Source organism: Artibeus jamaicensis, unplaced genomic scaffold, assembly GCF_021234435.1.
Source record: "Artibeus jamaicensis isolate MK-2021 breed Jamaican fruit bat unplaced genomic scaffold, CSHL_Jam_final contig_311, whole genome shotgun sequence".
Classification (NCBI taxonomy): domain Eukaryota; kingdom Metazoa; phylum Chordata; class Mammalia; order Chiroptera; family Phyllostomidae; genus Artibeus; species Artibeus jamaicensis.
The window spans coordinates 10,107,779-10,129,286 of record NW_026521717.1 but is presented as its reverse complement, the minus strand read 5'-3'; the positions used below and the strand labels follow the sequence as shown (position 1 = coordinate 10,129,286).

At 37.7% G+C, this 21,508-nt stretch overlaps 1 protein-coding gene across 5 annotated transcripts in view; it reads right to left on the bottom strand.

Moving 5' to 3' along the window:
• The window catches only part of GLI3 (GLI family zinc finger 3), a 318,015-nt gene that overhangs the window by 278,612 nt on the left and 17,895 nt on the right, over positions 1-21,508 (bottom strand). The gene's annotated exons all lie outside the window — the stretch shown is intronic.

Genomic DNA, 21,508 nt, shown 5'->3' with positions numbered 1-21,508 from the left:
TCTTATGCTATTTTTCAGGAAGCAATTTCCAGGGCTTCATATATGTGCCTGTCTTTACATCAAGATCCTAAGAGCTGTCACTCCATTATCATTAATATAAGAAAAAAGAAAAGAACTAGGAACCATAAAATTACCTAGCTGGTCCTGTGGGCTGCACAGGGCAGGTGATTGGGCATACTGTGCTGAGAATGCATGAGATACTATGGGTCTTCCAACACTTCTGAGGGTTTCCATGTCTCCTTTTACTCTCCTCAATGTCCCCATTTTCCCTGCTCCAAGTCATTCTTCCCACTGAGCCAAAGGTATTTTTTAAAGTAGAAGATATACTGTCCCTGCCCTCTTTCTACTCACCTTGCTGATGAAGCCTTCTTTTTAAAAAGATTTTATTTCTTTACTTTTGAAGACAGGGGAAGGGAGGGAGAAAGAGAGGGAGAGAAACATTGATGTGTGGCTGCCTCTCACATACCCCCTACCAGGGACCTGACCCACAACCCAGGCATGTGCCCTGACTGGGAATCGAACCAGAGACCCTTTGAGGCCATACTCAATCCACTGAGTATGAATTTTTTTTTTAATTTCAGAGAGAGAGAGAAACATCAATGTAAGAGAAACATTGATTTGTTGTCTCTCATATGTCTCTCGTGTGGGTGCTCAATCCAGTGAGCCACACCAGCCAGGGCCACTAGAAAGCAGACCCCACATTTATTAATCTTCAGAATCAGATGCAGTGTCTGACATTTAGCAGAGCCTCAGTAGTATTTGTTTACTATGAGCAGCACATTTGTAAAAAAGAACCTTAGCCTTCTAATGGCATGGACCTGGAAGCAAAAGAGTTGGAAAAATATAATGATTCAGGGTTTTCTATATTTTTTCCTGCATTTTGTCCGCAGTCTTTTCCTTAGCTTTGTTCCATTTAAGTATGCTTAAGAAAAAAAAGAAAAGGTTCTTATTAAACAGAAATCCCCTGGGCAGGGTCTAGACATGAACAGTTCGACTGTATGCACAATTTTCCTGAGACACTCCTGTGGGAAAAGAAGGGTGCTCAAATTTCTCTGTGGGCTGGCAAATTTTCTGTACTTACTGGCATTGCTATGGTGAATGTGTATCTCCCCAGACAAAAGGCCAGCAAAATGCTGCATGATCTAAAATTTGGAAAACAAACAAATGCCTCTCAATTATTTCCAAAAGCTTTAGGCAGTAGGTTGTGGGCATGATTTGAAGTGTGTGAAGTTGAAGCTTAAAGAAGTAATGGAATTACACCTTTGATAGCAACACTTCCTATCTTTAGAGGTGTATATATTCTATTAGAAGTTCTTAAAAATATCTGTGATTCTTTTCTCTTTGTAAGTTCTGCTTTACACACATGCATTACAGTAACATGTCACACACAGAAACAAGACTGTATCATTCTCAGACATCTCTCTTTGATTTAGCCAAGTCCAGAGAATCAACTTAAATCCAGAACTTCCAAATCATTACTCAACCAAGGTTCCCCTAAGGTTAAGAGATCAAAAACAAGAGTGCCAATATTCCTTTAACCATTTCTGCTGCCATCAATAGTCTCCCAATAACAACAATAATAAGCAAATAACAAAGAATCTGAAACAACTCCTAATTCCTGACCCTTGCATTTTGATTACCGCAGCAGAAAAAATCACTATGAACACAGGGAAGATGGGGTAAACTTGATAAAATTGCAGCCTGATACAGAGAAACCAAAGCACATTAATTTTCCTGAGAAAATACAAGTGGTATTTACATTAACCCAAGTACTTATCAATGTACCTGAAACTTTCAATTCAAGACAGAAGACACAAAAGAAAAACTAAATCGCTCCCAGAACATGTTAAAGTATAAAAGGTAAAAAGTAAGCAAACACCTGTTAGGTCTTTCCAACTGTTATTTCCTATATATTTTCTTGTAAGTGACAGATTTAAAGGGAAAAAAAACACTTCTGAAGATGAATGCAGGACACCAAATTTGTGCATTTGTGTATGCTTTGATGAATGTCTGGCAAAAGAGTAACCTTATGAGAATGAGGCAGAAAACAATTGAGACTGTTTGTTACAGCCAATATAATAACAATACAGCCTGAATAAACTGGCTGAATATAATTTCAAATGAAATTCAAAGGGACATCTTTTAATCATTACATATTTCAGAGAATAACATTAAGTGACATTAAGATAACCACCACCCAGATTTAACACATTAAACTTTGTCATGTTTCTCTTTAAAGATGATACAGATACATTTGAACCCTCCCCTATCTTATTCCTTCTTTACTCTTCCCCAGAGGCAACCACTACTCTGAAACTGATTGCATCCACCCATGTTTTATACTTTTACTACATATGCATGAAGTCATAAACAACAGAATTCCAGAAAGATGTTCCTAAAGTTCACCTAAAAGACAGAAACTAAAAAAGAGCCAAGAAGCATTTTAAAAGAAAGAATAATAAATGATAATGTATACCATCAGATAACATGTGTATGTTAAAACATGTGAGAGAAGATGGTGCTCGCTAAAGAACAGACAGGTCCATAGGATAAAACAGTTAAGAAAAACAAGCTAGAAAATATATTAAGGAAGGGGAGTGTCAGACAGAGGTATTTTTTTAAGTGTTCTGATGTGGGGGCGAGGGGGCGAGGATCCCACACACAAAACAAACAATTCTATGTAGGTTAGCAGGATGTATGAGAATTTAATTTATTTCTGACACTATCTATCTAGAGATAGCATCAGGTTCCACAGGTTAAGGATTCAGATACCAGATGATAAGTCCAGGCTTTTACCTATACTAGAGGTTCCCCAAATCGCCATCCTCTGGATCGATTAATTTGCTAGAGTGGTTCACAGAACTCGGAGAAACATTTTACTTACTGTAACTGAGGAACAGTCGGATGGAAGAGATGCATGGGATAAGATAAGGGCAAAGGGTGCAGACCGCCACGCCCTCTCCAGGTGGCTGGTCACTCTCACCACACCTCCACATGTTTACCAACCAGGAAGCTCTCTGAACCCTGTCCTTTTGGATTATAAGGATGCTTCAATGCAGAGGCATGATGATTAAATCATTGGTAACTGGGGACTGATTCAACCTCTAGCCACATAGCACTCTACCCCACCCACCCACCCCCATCCCCAACCTCCTCCCCCTAGGTCTGTGGTGAGACTGAAAGTTCCAACCCTATAATTAAATGATCAGCTCCATTGGCCCATCCTTAGGTTCCTTCGGGAAGTCACCTTATTAACATAACAAAAGACCTTTATAACTCAACACTTAAAAAATTCCAAGGGCTCTGGGAGCTGTCAGTCAGAAACTATGAAGGAAAACCAAATATATACGAGAAACATATTTTGGTCATCCGAAGGACCAAATACATTTCTTATAAATCATAATATCACAGTTATCATTTCCAATCAGTGACAGAACAACTAAAATACAATCTTTTATCTCCAAAGAAGTACAAATTTTAAAAAGAAGACTTCAGTATCACTTTCTCCCTGGAGTAAAATGTTAGAGGAAGCACAGTTCTTTTCTGCTGTAGGCCAAAGTGGCGCTGTTGAAATGGGCAAGTTGTATGAATCCCTGGAAGGTGGTGCTGGTCCTGACCAGTCACCAAGCGGTCATCGTGAAGAACACTGAAATGGCAGTACCTCAAACTGCTCCTAAAGCCATGATCTAGTGTCTGGAATTGATTCTATCTCTGCAAGAAGAAAATCACCAAAAGGTCAAATATCAAGTCTTTTGCAAAAGTTTGTAACTACCATGACCTCATGCCAACAAGTTATTCTGTGGATTTCCCCTTGCCCAAAACTGTCATCAAGAAGGATGCCTTCAGAGATCCTTCTCTGAAACTCAAGACCCAAAGGTAGGACAAATTTGAGTTCAAAAAGAATTACAGGACCAGCAAAAACAAATGGTTCTTTCAGAAGTTGCGGTTTTAGATAGTTTTTGTTTCAGTCATTAAAAACCAAAAAAGAATTTTAAAAAGACCTCAACAGACACCTCACAAAGAAGTATATTCAAATGATCAAAAAACATCTAAAAAGATTCTTTACTCACTCAATCATAAGGGACAAATTAAAACCAGAATTAAATACCATTACACAGCCAACAGAAGGGCTAAAATTTAAAAAAATACAGAAAAGACCTAGTTTGGGCAAGAATGAGTAGCAATTCTCTACAACCCCCTGGGAAAACTCTTAGGAGGTATCAACTAAATTTAAGTATATGCATTCACTATGATGCAGTCATTTTACTCTTCGATATGTACCCAAAGAAATGTGTACACAGGTCTACCAAAAGACAGGTACCTAAGAGCCAATATTCCTAACAGCCAAATACTGGAAACCACCCAAATGCCCGTTAACAGCAGAATAAGCAGAGCAAGCCCTTCTAAGAGGAGGACTAACATAAGAGGGCCTTTACTTCTCATGAGAGGGACTGGTAGCGCTTCCTTCTTGATAGCTGGTGTACATGTTGAGCTCACTTTAAGAAAATTTACCAAGCTGATGACATATGCCAAGTACACTTCTATCTGTGTATTATATTTCAATTAAAATTTTATAAACAAGGTGAACTTCTCACCTATCATATTTTCTTTAAAATATTTCACACTAACATTGACAAGTGTCTCTGAAAATAAGCACTCATAAACATTTGATGGATATAAAAGTCACTACATTTTTAGACCTAATTTGGTAAGATAACTTCAAAACACAAATTAGTTTTGTTTGGGGTTTTGTTTTCTTTTGTTTTGTTTTGTTTTTTTTTTTTTTTTTTGGATATTCAACACATCCTTATTTACAATTTGGGGGAAAAACATAAACATCCAATGACAGAGGACTGGCTGAAGAGATTATATCACCATTAAAGTTAAGTTAGAGAAGAGTAGTACCTGGCATGGAAAATGCCCCAGCATATGGTTACCTGAACTTGTACTACATGCCATAAAAATGAAAAGAGAGGAGACTTCTAGCCCCTGCAAAGGGCTTGACTGAGAAGCGATGGCTGATGATGGCTGAGGCAGGTGCCAGCTGGGGCCCTGGTTCACCAAAGATGGCAGCTGAAGAGCCACAACCTTATGGAGTGAATGCTGTGTGCCCCACACTCTCTGTCCTGCCACTGTCACAGCACTGAAAGCATGTCTGAAGTTGGCCTGGCTACAATTCATGGGTTCGAACAGCCACATGTTGCCAATGGCTACTGCATTGAACAATTCGGTGCTAGATAGGGGAGCAAAAAAGAAATCAAGTGGATTCCACATCAAGTGGTAAAAGGTAAATCCCATTCAGGATGCCACATTGCATTTAGTTGTCCTGTCTGTCTCTTTCTCTCTCTCTCTTTTGAAATATAATTAACAAGGAAGGGAGGAAGGGAGGAAGGGAGGGAGGGAGGGAGGGAGGGAGGGAGGGAGGGAGGGAGGGAGGGAGGAAGGAAGGAAGGAAGGAAGGAAGGAAGGAAGGAAGGAAGGAAGGAAGGAAGGAAGGAAGGAGGAAGAGGGAAGGAGGGAGGGAGAGAGAAAGTAAACAAGGAAGGAAAAAAGCAAGAAAATGAACAAAGACAAAAAAAACTGAAAATATACCAAAATGTTAACAAAGGTATTGCTGGGTAGTGAGATTCTGGGACATGTTCATGTTTTTCTTTATGCATTTCTGAATTTCCCAACAAGCATGTATTCCCTTAAAAATAAATAAACAAAATAAAAGCTTAAGAGAGAGTAAAGCTGAGATAGCATAGGTAGTTCTAAGGTCTCAGGCTATGGAGAGCAGGCTGCCTAGCTGTGGAGTTAGAGATGACCTTCATTCCTTGTATTCCTTTAGGTTCCAATTTCACTGAAATGCTTTCTAAAATGCATTTTAAAAAAATTTCTGTATAATGAACTGCCTCATCTTCCTTAGAACATATAGCTTTTCAAGGTATCCTGGGAAATGCAGCATTTTTCTAAGTCCATAAAGTGCTCCTGGTTCCTGACTCTGAACCTTTCCTTTGTATCTGAACAGCAACAATAACAATGCTCCCCAGCTTCCACCTATAAACTCCATTCTCAAAAAATAATGACAAATATGGGTTACTTGAGAGGTTCAGTGTTTAGGAGCCTGGTAATCAAAGTTTATTATACTCTTGGTTTTGTTTCTTTTTTCCACTCCAAAGAGTTTAAAGCAACTAAATTAGCATCAAAGAAATTTGCAAAAGCTCTCAGTGAAGCTGCGATTGATGAAATATAACTGCATCAAACCAGATGCCAAACGGAAAACAATGAATAGCATTCTATGAGGATGTTTAATTTAAAAGAGGGCCATGATCAGGGAAAAAGAGTTAGTCACACAAATGTCAAAATGGCCCTAGCAGTCCTAATTACAGTCTATGCCCATGTACTCCTAGAAGATAAGTGCAGCAAGTCAGGTCAGTAATGGACTACACCAGGTCTAAATCGAGGACACACACATCTCAGATTTCAATGGATCTATTGCTTTTGTGGCAACTACCTGTAATTATTAGCAAGTCAGTCAAAATTAGGCAAAAAATCTACCCGTGTTTGCACCTGAAATGGATAACTATAAGAATGCCCTTCAAAATATCTGGGATGTTTTTAACTTTACAATGTAACATTTTGGCCTAAACAAAATCTTCATGTCCTTTAACCCAAGATAGATGTGTACATGTGATTTATACAGATTAAGAAGAATTGTGGACTTCCCTTTCGATCTTTCAAGCTCCTCTCATTTACCTGACATCTTTCATGTCATTTTATGTTCTTTAGAATTCATAGGAAACTTAAAGTGAATGTTCTAGGAACTGAGTTTTTGAGGAAAAGAGCTCTTTAAATCAATGTAAATGATACGCAAGTGGAATATCTGGAATCCTTACTGTGCAGCCTCTATAAAGTAAGCTGGGTCACACTGTGGTTAGCACATCACATTTTGAATGAGAAAGATTTAGTATCATGATCTCTCTTCACATGAATAATCATTCCTTCAAAGAGCAATTCTAATCATTCAATCAATAATTTCTTAAAGAAAGTTAGAGCCCCAAAACCTACTTGAAGACCAGTACCTCCGGCAAATACTAAAGCACGCATCTCTAAGAACCTGAACAGTCCTTGCCTGGAGGCTCAGTTAGTTAGTGTAGTCCCTATATGCCCAGACTGCAGGTTTCATCCCCACTGAGGGCCCATACAACAAGCAACCAATGGATACATACATAAATGAAACAACAAATTGATGTTTCTTTCTCCCCATCTCTCTCTCTTCCCCTCTCCCTCTAAAACCAACTCTAAAGAGAGAGAAGTACAAGGAAAAAAAATTTTTAAAAAAAGAACCTGAACAATGAGGGGAATAGGCTCATGCCTATAAAGTACTGCATAAAATAATTTCCAGCGGTTGGCCGATGTTCTAAACCCATCCACCAACCTCTCAAGAGCTCCTGGATTGCTAAATAAACCCCCTTATGCATAAAATGATTCATTTCTCTTAGCTGCCATATTGGGCTTGAGGAAGCTGCTACTGTGGTCATTGGTACTTGTTCCTGAACCAGTAATTTCCAGATGGAAGGAGGAACTGGGGGTGAGGTTGGGTGAAAAAAGGTGAGAGAATTAGGAACTACAAATCAGCAGTAACTATTCTCCATGTATAAAATACAGTGTGGAGAATAGTCAACAACACTATAATAACAATATATAATGCCATGTTAGTACTAGGCCTATCGAGGGGATCACTTGGTAAGTTATATAAATGTATAATAACCATTATGATATAAATCTGAAACTAATGTAATATTGAATGTCAACTGTAACTGAAAAATAACTCTTTTAATGGTACTTCTTGACTTCACAGAGGCAGGAGCTATACTGTCCTGAAATTTAGAAATATCATCTTCATGAGAAAAACTGTCTATAAAAATTAACTTTTTTAAGTACGTATCTCAAAAATGCACTTAAAAATGAAAAATACTACCCCCCAAATATTAAAACAAGGCACACATAGATACTTCCAGCCAACATGGAGGTAGAGGTAGATACACTGTGCTTCCTAGAACAACCAAAAGAACAACAAATTTAAAAACAAAAATAACCAGAACTGCCAGAAAATTGAACTGTAAGGAAGTTGGACAACCAAGGAGTTAAAGAAGAAACATTCATCCAGACCTGTAGGAGGGATGGAGACAGGCACCTGGGGCAGAGGACTCACTGCAAGGTGCTGCCTGGAGGACCAGGTCAGACAAGGTGATGGCTGGCAGACTGGGCAGACCCACATTTGCAAACAGATAAATGAGGAGGAACAACTGAGGAGTGAAGACAGACTGTGGAACCCAGGACTCCACAGCAGGGAAATAAAGCCTCAAAACATCTTCAAAACATCTGACTAGAAAAACCTGTGGGGGTTGCGGAGGGAGAAACTCTCAGCCTCCCAGCAGAGTTCCTTGGAGAGACCCACAGGGTGCTAGAATGTAAACAAACCTACCCTCCTGGGAATCAGCACCAGATGGGCCCAATTTGCTTGTGAGTAACAAGGGAACTGACTGAAAGACAGCCAAGAACCGAGCCAGTGGCATTGTTCTCTCTCAGACCCCTCCCAAACATATAGCGCCACAAAGCAGCAACAGTGGTTGCCTTTCCCTGGTGATTCCTAAGGCTCCACCCCTTACTTCATAACAGGCAAGCCAAGACAAAGAAAATATGGCCCAAATGAAAGAACAGATCAAAGTTCCAAAAATAGAACTAAGAGATGAAGAAGAGATAGCAAACCTAGCAGATACAGGGTTCAAAACACTGGTTATCAGGTCCTGGCTGGGTGGCTCAGTGGATTGAGCACCAGCCTGCGAACCAAAGGGTCACTGGTCTGATTCCCAGTCAAGGCACATGCCTAGGATGCAGGTCAGGTCCCTAGTATGGGGCTCATGAGAAGTAACCACACATTGATGTTTCTCTCTCTCTTTCTCCCTCACGTCCCCTCTCTCTAAAAATAAGTAAATAAAACTTTTAAAAAATACACTGGTAATCAGGATGCTCAGGTAATCAGGATGAAATGGCTGGGTATGGATGGTCACAAAACAGGAAAAAGTGAGGCTATGCAAAGTGAAATAAAGAAAAATACAGAGGGAACCAACAGTGATGGGAAGGAAACTGGGACTCAGATCAATAGTTTGGACCAGAAGGAAGAAGTAAACCTTCAGCCAGAGCAGAATGAAGAAACAATAATTCAAAAAAATGAGGAGAGGCTTAGGAACCTCCAAGACAACTTTAAACATTCCAACATTCGAACCATAGGGGTGCCAGAAGGAGAAGAGGAAGAGCAAGAAATTAAAAACTTATTTGAAATAATAATAAAGAATTTCCCTAATCCGGCAAAGGAAGTAGACTTCCAGGAAGTCCAGAAGGCTCCGAGAGTTCCAAAGAAGTATACACCAAGGCACATCATAATTGCAGTACCCAAGATTAAATGTAAGGAGAGAATCTTAAAAGCACCAGGAAAAGAGGGGAGAGTTACCTACAAAGGAATTTCCATAATACTATTAGCTGATTTCTCAAAAGAAACATTACAGGCAAGAAGGGACTGGAAAGAAGCATTTGAAGTCATGAAAGGCAAAGACCTACATCCAAGATTACTCTATCCAGCAAAGCAATCATTTACAATGGAAGGGCAGATAAAGTGCTTCCCAGGTAAGGTCAAGTTAAATGAGTTCATCATCACCAAGCCCTTACTGCATGAAATGTTAAAGGGACTTATCTAAGAAAAAGATGATCAAAACTATGAACAGTAAAATGACAACAAATTCACCACTATCAACAACTGAACCTAAAAAAACAAAAACAAAAAAACCAAAGCAAACAACTAGAACAGGAACAGAATCACAGAAATGGAGATCGCATGGAGGGTTATCAGTGGGGGGGGGGGAGAACAGGGGGGCCAGGAAGGTGCAGGGAATAAGAAGCATAAATTGTAGGTACAAATAGACAGGGGGAGATTAAGAGTAGTATGGGAAATGCAGAAGCCCAAGAACTTATGTGTATGACTCATGGACATGAACTAAGGTGGGGGAATGTGGGGGGAGGGGGGATGGAAACCAAGGGGGGGAACAAGACAACTGTAATAGCATAATCAATAAGATACATTTTTTAAGTTTCATAGAAATAAACAACTTAAAACAGCAAATTTCACTGAATGTAAGGTATACTTCCATAAGCCTGACTTTAAAAATATATCATAGACAACAGCAAAAAAACAAGGTACAAAATTATTACTAGCACATATATGTAAGATTTGTACTTGTATCACTAGTTCGCCCATGTAGTCTATATTTAAACACTGACTTTCTCCCTGCCCCAATTTAACCCTAGTAGTGTAAAGACCATTAATATAACATTTAGACATTTATCTGCAGTCTAGAATAGTGCAAAAATAATATTTTGTAGCCTGGTCCCAGCTAATATAACCACTTCTTTCTTAAAGTAAGAAAGGATGTTTCTTTTCAACAACTTACTCCCAACCTTAAATTTTTGAAAGAGTAATAAACAAAAAGCAGTCATTTTAACTAAATTTTCCTTCCTAAATACAAAGAGGAGAGATTTGCAAACAACCTTCTTATCTCCCTTTCCTTATTATCTGTTGTGTAGTAAAGAGAATCACGATGTTGATACTTTTCAGGTAGCCAAATGAGAAGTCCAGCAATAGGTACATATAAGTCATGTTTCCTCTCTTCAGTATAAAAAATAAAAAAATTAAAAAAGGAGTAAGTACTACCTTGTGCCACACCACCACTAGTCACAAGCAATAAGAAGTAACAATAGAAATTGTCCTGCTGGAAAAATGCACAGTGCCTCTTTCATAGTACCCAGCTTTTTTAATCCTCGAATTCCTCAATTTTCAACCAATATATGTATTTAGAGAATATATTTATAAGCATCACTTTTTTTCAATTCACTCAGTTTTGGAGGTCAAACTCATGGATGAAAATATTCTCAATCTGCGTGAAACTGATCAAAGAAAGTGCTTTGAATTTATGCGAAAAAGTTTCCCATTAAGATGGTAGCTATTTTTTTCAAGTATAATTCCTTTAATTGTGGAAAAGAGCCCAAGGCTTTGTCAAGGGGCATATGTTTCCTATAAATCAAAACATAAATAAATGTGAGGTTATTTCACTAGGCATACATATGGTTTCTGCTAAGTGAACTCTATTTATAAAACACTGTTAGCCTTCACCGGAACTGCTGTCAACATTTATAGGAGAGGAACTTTTCTACTGCTCTGAAACTTGCAGCATTTGAAAATAAGCCAAGACATTTTTTAAAGAAAGATTTGACTTCAACTTAATGTGAAATGGGTCGCTGTGTGTTAGTAGTTAAATGCTTGGAAGAAATCTTCATTGAAATATTAGAAAATGTTTTCTTTCTAAAAGTTCACTATTTTAACTATGATATTGTTGTACTCTTTCTGGAAGTTCTCTTGTAGTTATAGGCAAAGGTCTGGGATTATTTTTTATCACTGACAATAAAACAAAAATATTCTGTCAAAGGGGAATCTTTGACATCCATTAAAGCTGAGTATTGTTAATTGCCTCACCATCTTCTTACAAACGTTCATTTGCATGATTTCATCACTTTAGATGCTCACTGAAGACTTCAAACACATTTATCAGTCCTATTCAGAGGGCAGTTCTCAAAATGATGTTTTTTGTTAAAGGAATTAGCTATAAGCAAACATGAAGCAATAGTCTTTGAAAACCAACAGCAAACTATAAAAAGTAATAATAATTTTAATAATAATTTACATTCTCCATTTCCTATTCAACTTTCCTTCCTTGGGCTACAGTGCCTTCCAAAACAGATTTTTTCCTAATGCTTTTGCTATCAATCCCTACAGTCAAAAGGACTTCCAAAAAGAGACATCCTGTTTTCTCTTGCTTTTTATGATTTCCTTCCAAGGTGCATCTTCTCTAGTTGTAAGATTTGTCACCTCTTATTATAGAATACTATTTCTTTTATTTTTGAAAGACAATAGGGAAATGTTAAATAGTTCCATAAAAATAATTATAGGATTTTTAAATATAATTTTTAAATAATTTAGAATTTTTAAAGATAATTTAAATAGAAATTGTCCTGCTGCAAAATAATCTAGGATTATTAAAATCTGAAATTTCCAAGGTAATACAATATTTAAATATATTTAATGACTAACTAATACATAATTACCGGTATATGATTAAACTGCTTTGGATACAGTGTAAATTTTTTCACTGCTGAAATCTGTCCCAATTTCTATGTAGAATTCCAAAGTACTTAACCCAGTCTATAGAGAATTCTATTCCTTTGCAGTATACTCAAAAGGAAAGGTTGCTTATACAATGCAGGCATGGCTCCAATAAATTAAAAATAGACACACATCCAGAAGGCAAATATAATTCCATATCATTCATTTTTGTAATTTTGTGGATTAAGAGCTAATTGCCCTAATGTTAGACACTAATGAATTTGAAATTATTAGAAAAGGCCAAATTCCCCAGAATGTCTGTTCCTAATCAATCACCAGAGATTAGATCCTTTGATCACAGATCCTCTTTAAAGCTTTGATAGGACTGAATTGATCCTTGCTGGCATTGAGAAAGGTGAAACATCCAGGAATACAATTCACCACGAAACATGAGAAGTCATCTGCATCTCTTTCTCTCCTTGGAGAGGAACAGACCAGACAGTACATTCCAGAGCAGCCCAACAACAAACAATAGAGCCACCTGGTTAAATCCAAACCCAATTCCGGTCCTACTAGGATTCCCAGAGCATTTTAAGAAAGGAATAGAAGATATACTATTTTTCTTTGTTTGGTCTTCATTACCCACCATACCTACCAGGGCAAGACCCAGATCCCTTCACTATTATGGGGAGGAGAGGATCTGTGAATATTTTTTCTCCATTCTCCCCATTACAAAACACTTACACAGTTCAGAACTACCCCTTCTACTTCTGATTCGCTTAATGAGTTTTTACTAAAAGTGCTACATGGCCAAAAAAGATAGTCCTTGAATATAATGTTGGCTTTGATAATTTTAAAACACTTAGACAGCAATCACTCACAATGTTCTGATATGAAGTGGTCACTTTGGGAATGAAAAGTTTTAATTGACCTTCACTACTTTAGTTCCACTGGTGTTTAGGCTTTCCCCCTCCTTATTTGTAATACGAATCTAAATGAGCTTTGTGAACGCTGGTAAAACATAGTTCATTATCTTCCTCATCAGGTGATCAATGATTTCATTAATAAGACAGATAACAAAACTGTCATATCATCGACACTGTTATGAAAGATGACCCTAGCTTCCCGCTCCATTTTCCAAGGTCCAGGGTTCTCTGTGGCAGCTCTGAGTCCATTCAATATTTTCCACAGACAGAGAAAAGTGAAAATCCATTTTGAAACCAATTTCAATTAGGATCCCGAAGCTGTTATCACAGGTGTCGCAGAATGGGCCCGTAAGTGGAAATGTCGCCTATCCATTCTGAAATGAAACCTTATCAGGGACTACAAAGATGGCTGGGGACAGCCTATCTGTAAATTACTTTTCGTCCTGTGTTAACTCAACCTTAGTCCTGTCATATGGAATTCTTTCCATCCACTAGTAATAATCTAATGACTAACTAGACACAGTGCCCATCCAGCTTACAGCTGGATGGGGCTGTCCCCTTAAACATGGATACAAATGCAAACACACTCAGGCCAGCCAGTGAGCAAAGGGACACACATGCTTTAAATGATAGAACTAAAAGTTTATTATGGGAAATAAAAGAAGCCTGTCTCCACCCATTGCATTCCTGGTGATTTTTCAATTGCAAACTCCAAGGCTCCGTTATTTCATTAATGCAGCACCCAAGTCGTGAGGCTTTTCTCTCACATCTTTCAGGCTCCTTTTTAGTAAATTATCCCATGACGACGGATTTATTCAGTCAAAGACCTCGGACTTTACGAGGCAACAAAAGAATCAAGAGACTTTCTGGTCCACCTGCCTGGCGAATGATGAGGCAGGGAAAGTCTCCCCCAGAGAAACCAATCAAACCATTGTGTGGCACAGTCAGACCTTTTCAACTGTCAAGCCAGAGAGCAGGGGAAGAGATGAAAGAACGCGGGATGAAGCTACCATTTACAGAACCATGTGGGAATGGTCTCCTAAGATTTAATAATTGGGATGGAACTCAACTTTCTAACACTAAAGGGGGAAAAAAGAAAGAGACCAAGAAGAGAGGAGTCAAAGAAAGGGGTGGGGGAAAGGAGGGGGGAGGCAAGAAAGAAAAAAAAAACACCAGTTTAAAAACAGCAGCCAAAGTCAGACCAGGAATAACTTTTATATAAAAATATCCCATACCTGAGATGAAGTCCTGTCTATAAAAGTAAAGGAGAAAAGAATAGTATTACAAAAAAGGGAAGGAAGGAAGGGAGGGAAGTTAGGAAAAAAACTGAGAACGAGAAAGGGGGAGAGAGGGAAGGAAGGGAGGGAGGGAGGGAGGGAGGGAGGGAGGGAGGAAGGAAGGAAGGAAGGAAGGAAGGAAGGAAGGAAGGAAGGAAGGAAGGAAGGAAGGAAGGCAGGCTTAAAGCTCTTAATATTTTTCTTCTAGGTTAGAACTGTATTAAATGTTTTGATTCTAATCATCTTGTGCACTTAATTCATACTCACAAAACGACAACAACAAAACCTCTCATTAATATGACTGCCTTGTAGTTTTAAGTATAAAATGGCATTTTAAATTAGTCTAAAAGGAAACAATACATTGATTGTACACAAAAAAGACTCAGTCTGGCACAGACACTAGGTTATGTATTTCCAGGCAGTGTTCAAGTACATTTTAGTTCTACTACAATGCAACAGGAACTATTTAAATAGAAAAGAGTAAAAATAATTCTGCTAAGGGGACTTAAAAATCATGATTTTTTAAAAGATACAAAATAAATATAAAGTCAAATACACTCAAATACTAACTGCAGTTCTAATGCTTCCTAATATTACTGATGACTCATACTGTACATATTACCACACTGAGTTTAAAAAATAAGCAGTTGTTGAAATTCTAGGGTTGTTAGAACTATTCTGTTTGATTGTGGTGGTGGTGACAAGACTTCATGGATTTCTCAAAATTCATAGAACTATTCACCAAAAAGAGTAAATTAGATTGTTTTTCATTTTTTTAAATAAAAATTACAACTGATAGATTCGGAAAGATTTCCATGTAAACAAGATGAGGTTTTTGCTTTCATCATCACCCCCTTCTTCCCTGCCCTGCCAGGGACCCTCATGTTTCCTAGTGCTCAGCCGTGCATTCTCTAGCAGTCCAAGGTTTGAGCTGCCCGGAAAGTCAAGCTCTCTTCCCTACCTTTCCCCTGCCTCCTTGAGGCTCAAAGTGGTGCAAGGATGGAAGGCCACAGAGCTACCTCCTCAGAGGGAGACTGTCCTCCCACAAGCACCATTTTGCCCCCAAGCTTCAACTCTTCAGTTGCTATTTCTGATTCTGACCAGTTTGTTTCTGGAAATATGAAATACCCACATCACATGATCACAAGTAATCAAGGGCAACCCAGAAACTTTCCACAAGCAGAGCACATCATACTGTGGCTTCTTTTTACTTCCAAGTTTGGGAAACTGGCAAGATGGGGTTGATTTGTATTCCTGACTTATATGAGCACCCAAGAAATGTTCTTTTAGAGGAGAAACACAATAGTAATATATAAGAGAAGAAAGAAGCCCTCAGGGAAGCTTATTAGCACAGAATTACTAATTTCATCCAGAAACTTCAATGAGTAAGAAGCACACCCTAAATGCAACTGAATCTTCAATCCAAACTGGTACCAATTTCAGGACTAAGTGGTTTGAGGTACTGCTTCTTCCTTTTTTTCTTTTTAATTGATTTTTAGATAGAGAAAGAGGAGGGAAGAAGAGAGAAACATCAATTTGTTGTTCTACTTATACATGCATTCATTGGTTATTTCTTATATGTGCCCTGACTGGGGATCAAACTGGCAACTTGGCATATTGGCCAACTTGACAATGCTCTAATCAAGTGAGCTACCCAGCCAATGTTGAGGTACTATTTCTTGATCCCAGCTTCTATTAATGGCTTGCCTGTTTAAGCTACATCCTGATGCCCACCACATTTTTAGAACTATTAGCCAACCCCACTTATTCTCTCAGATTAAACAGCTTAACCACTTACAGATTATTAACAAATAATAGTGTACTAAAACGAGTGAGATGAAAGATATCAGTGAATTAAATCTTGCCAAATTATATCCAGTAGAGGCTATTCCTATCACTAATAATAGCTAACACGTTTGGGTACTCACTGTACTAGCCTCAGAAAATGTTAAGTAATTAACTCAATACTACATAGCAATTAAGTGCTAGGTTCAAACCATGGCATCAACACTACTGCTTTGCTACACATGCCCCTTGTCCCCACTAAGCCTAGTAAAGTTCTGGCAAGCCTGCATACTCTGCAGGCTGATTCAATATCTACTGAGGCCCTCCCAAGACAAAACACGGAATGGTGGGGGATAGCCTGACGAAAAGACAAATCAGGTACTACTTTCAAAAAGTTCTAACTTAAATGTAAAAATTAAGCATTATGGGGAAGCAAGGGACAAATAATGAATGAAGCACAGGGAATTTTTAAGGGAGTGAAACTATTCTGCATAATAGTGTAATGGTAGCTACATGACATTATATATTTGTCAGACCCACAGAATGCACAACACAAGAAGTGAAAACTAGGAACTTAGGTTAATAATAGTGTATCAAAATTAGCTCATCAATTGTAAAATGTACCACACTAATGCAAAACATTCATAATAGAGAAAATTCTGCAGGAGTGGTGTGGGGTATATATGAACCTTATACTTTTTGCTAATTTTTTCTATAAACCTAAAACTCCACTAAAATATAGCCTATTAAATAGAATAAAAAATAAAATACAAAAAAAAATCTACTGTTTCTAGGTAATTCCAAAAAGGATACAAAATTATATAGAGACAAAGAGATTGGGGGAGGACATAGTAGTAGCATATCAAATTGAAAAGTCAGACTGGGGTCAGATTTTAGAAGTAGCTGGAAATCACTGAAGATTCTAAAGGAGGGATGTGGCATAAGCAAAACAGTAAAAAGATTAATTTGACAGGAACAAGTCTCATGAAAGAAAATAACATAGATCAAAAACAAGGTGATTGGATAGAAGAGCGATTTTCAACCCACATGCCACAGGAATTTTAAAACACACAATTCCTGACTATTTACTCAGGGGCACTTAGATTGTCAAATTTTTTAAAAATGACAACAGCCAACACAAAAATAGTCACCTGGTTTGAATGAATCAAACCTATATCTATAATTTTTGTCAGATCAGCCAAAAAATATATTTTTTGGTGTGCTGCAAAATTTTGATAATTAGTTTATGTGTGCCATGAGATGAACAAGATTGAAAATCGCTGGGATAGAAGATTGCTTTAATTGTCTAGACATGAAGTGGTGAGGTTTTAAACAGCACAGTGCATGCAGTAGCTGGCCTAAAGGGACACATGGGTCAGTAATTACAGAAGAAAATCTACCAGGACCTCAAAACTGGTTTGTACATGGGAAGCATGAGAGCAAGGGGTCAAAGGTGACTATGAGGTTTCAAGCCTGGGTGACTGCAAGAAAGGTGATATACTCAGCTAAAATAAAAATACAGAGGCTCCCAGGGTTCAGGGACACATGAGTTTGGAGCTCAAGAGAGCCAGGATTCTTAGGAGAATCAGATTATTACTAGGTAATTGGTTTGAAAATGTAAAAATCCCCTTTTAAAATAATAAAATCTAATTTAATATAGTACACCACCCTATAAATGGATATCACTGACTTGAAAGTAAACTGTTTACTCCAGAAAAATAGCAAGAAAAGGGACATGCTTATGTTGTTTCTAATGCAAAAAACATACAATCAACAGTAGTTTTCAAGGTTATAGAAATCAAAATAAATTCTCCTAAAATTATCTTCCCTATTTTCTGGCTTAAGGCATTCACAGGGAAGGTAGAGAAACTTTTTTTGATTCGTTCTTTACTTAAGATATGTAAACTTGGTCACATTGGGATTTGTGAAACATCTTGAACTATTTTTCAGAGTCCAGCAAATTCAAAATTAGTTTTGCCAAATATTTATCCCCTAATTTCAAAACTCATATATATTTCAAAAAAAAACCACAATCCTTTTGTTTGGATTCATAACCTTTTACTTATCCACAGGATTTTTCCTAATAACAATGGCTGATATTTGATAAACTCTTACTATGAGAGGCGCTTTTAGAATGGTGCAGGCATTACTTTGCTTAATCCTCCCAGAGATCTATAAAGTTGGGTAGAGCTATCATCTTGGTAAACAGATAAAGAAACTGAGACTATGAAAAGTTAATTTCCCATGCTCATACAGCTAGCCCTTAGTGCTGCCAGAACTCAACCTAAGCTTTCAGATACCAAAGCCAGTGGGTGCTCCTAACCAGTACCCTACAATGTGGAATCTATTTTATCTGACAGTCCTTTCTATCCCACTGTCATGTGTCAAGGAATGACACATGGGCAAGAAAACAGGGGTTGAACATCTAAAGGGACAAATAACCAAAAACTCACAACTTACTTTCTACCAGTAGAAACTGCACAAAACTGAGCCATGTTACTCCCAGCCTGAAGACCAACAGAAACCGCAATTAATACCTATGTACTGGACAGTTTACAAGCAAATAACAAGGCCAAGAAGTAACCAAAAACTCAAGGGGGAAAATAACATCTCCTTATGTATGTACAGACCTTCCATACAATTTCTCCTTAAAAACCTCAAAAAAAGCCCTGGCTGATGTAGCTCAGTGGATTGAGTGCAGGCCTGTGAACCAAAGAGTTATGTGTTCGATTCCTGGTCAGGGCACAGGCCTGGGTTGTGGGCCAGACACCCAGTAGGGAGCACAGGGGAGGCAACCACACACTGATGTTTCTCTCCCTCTCTTTCTCCCCTCTCTAAAAATAAATACATAAATAATCTTTTTTAAAAACCCTTAAAACATGTTTTTAAGCAGAGAAGAACCAAGCCTTTCTTTTTGAAATAAATCAAAGTGAACAGGGAACTTCCTTTCTATTATGAATCTATCAATTTTAGTTTCATATTGCATTACCATTAGCATAATCATTTCAGCTGCCTATCACTTTAAAGTATGTTCCTAATAACTATCAGATCAGATAAAAGATCCCAAGACCACAGCCTACATGCATTTATTATTAGTTTCTTTCTTTTTTAAAAGCAGAGTGGTAGGCTAGTAAGAAATATCAGATAGTGCAGAGAGAGTGAGGAGGCTGGCCCACTCTCCACAGAGACAGAACCTGAGGAAGTGCAAGCCGGGCATGCACTGGATGATTCTGTGCTCAATGATGAAAAATAATTAAACATGAGAAAAAATAATTAAAGGAGATCCTAAGTCAAGAGACAAAATGCCTTCATATGCTTTCTTTGTGCAAACTTGCCAAGAGGAGAAGAAGAACCCAAATGCTTCAGTCAGCTTCTCGGGGTTTTCCAAGAAGTGCTCAGAGAGTTGGAAGACCATGTCTGCTAAAGAGAAAGTGTGAAGACATGACAAAGGTGGACTAGGCCCTTTATAAAAGAGAAATGAAAACTTATATCCCTCCTTTAAAGGGGAAACAAAAACAAGTTCAAGGATCCCAATGAACCCAAGGAGACCCCTCCTTCAGCCTTTTCCTTGTTTTGTTCTGAGTATCAACCAAATATTAGAAGTGAGCACTGTGGCCTATCCACTGCTGATGCTGTAAAGTAGGTAGCAGAGATGTGCAATCACACAGCTGCAGATGACAAGCAGCCTGATGGAAGAAGAAATATGGAAAGGATATTGCTGCATACTGAGCTAAAGGAAAACCTAATGTGGCAAAAAGGGAGTTGCCAAGGCTGAAAAAAGCAAGAAAAAGATAGAAGGGAAGACAAGAAAGATGAAAAGGATGAAGGGAAGGAAGATGAAGAAGATGATGATGATGATGACTAAGTTGGCTCTAGTGGAGTCTTTTTCTTGTCTATAAAGTATTTCATATCCCTCGCCCCCGCAGTATACAACTCACTCCTTTCAAAGAAAAAAACTGAAATGTAAGGCTGTATAAGATTTGTTTTTAAGTTGTACAGCATTTTTTTTGTACAGCTAACACACTATCAAACATGTCTTCAGATAGCTCCGTTGTGGTGGTATTTTCAATAGCCACAAACTTGCCTGCAGTATGGGGGCTATAAATTGGTACAGAAAGTTAAAGGAGGTTCTTGCTGGTACATGACACAAATTAGTAATATGTGGGAATGATAGTTTTTCATCTTCAGTTGTCTCTGATACAGCTTATATGAAATGATAGTTCTGCTAACTGAATACCACTCTGTAATTATAGAAAAATGTTGAGCTGTTTTGTTGACATTCTGAATGCTTCTAAGTAAATACAATTTTTATTTAAAAAAGTAATATCAGATTACTCCCTCAGAAAAACATTCATAGGCCAAAAAGGAGACAAAACACTTTAAATTGAAAAGTCAGTGTTTGCGAGTCACTGAAGAAAATTTTATAGAATGAGAATATTTAAAACACTGAAAAATCTAGATTTAAAAACTTTTATTATTTATAAAACACAACATGTAGCTTAAATATCTATACCAGGAGCAAAGAGATTATCAAGGCATTTCACTTATAGTATTAACATATTACCAGTTTTCTAAGTAAACAATAACACTTAATATGTTGAGTGCACACTTCATATGTGAAAGACACCATTTTAGATTCCAAAAATGATCACTTAATCACAATTACACTTAAAAAACATTCAGAAAACCAAATGTCTTCTTTTTTGTCATTTATGCTTAATAAATAACAGTAAAGCTTAAAATCTAACTATGGCACATGAATCACACACATTGTAGTTCCTGTAAGAGTACTCAATGCTTTATATACAAAAATCAAATAGTTTTTTTTCATACAAGATTTAGGACACAACTTTTTATTTGTGTTATTTTAAATTTCAGTATTAAGAGGTAAATGGTGTTCAAGGTTTTTGAGTCACACATTTTGGTCGTTTGTGTTTAAGCAAAACTCTGTATGAATTATTATTGTAGGAGTAGATCCTCAGCTGAGAAAAGAAAGAAAACAGATCTGTAAGGACATGCAGTGGAATGTGCATGGTTTGGCTGGAAGGCTCACAATGAGGTACAAAGCTCACAATCAGACAAATTGCAGCACATAATGGCAAGAAAGTTAAGTCAACCTAACAGCACCAAAAATGAAACATTTTTGTTTTGTTTTAATCATGCAATTGTGGGCGGGAGAGAAAATTGATATATCACAGTAGTTTGGTTCTTAGTCTAAACTCACTGTTCATTTACAAATTCCTGAATTTCAGATCTTTGTAAAGGAAGCATAAGAACCCCCTGGAAACAGCAGCAACAAATACTACCTACCTACTATAGAATCC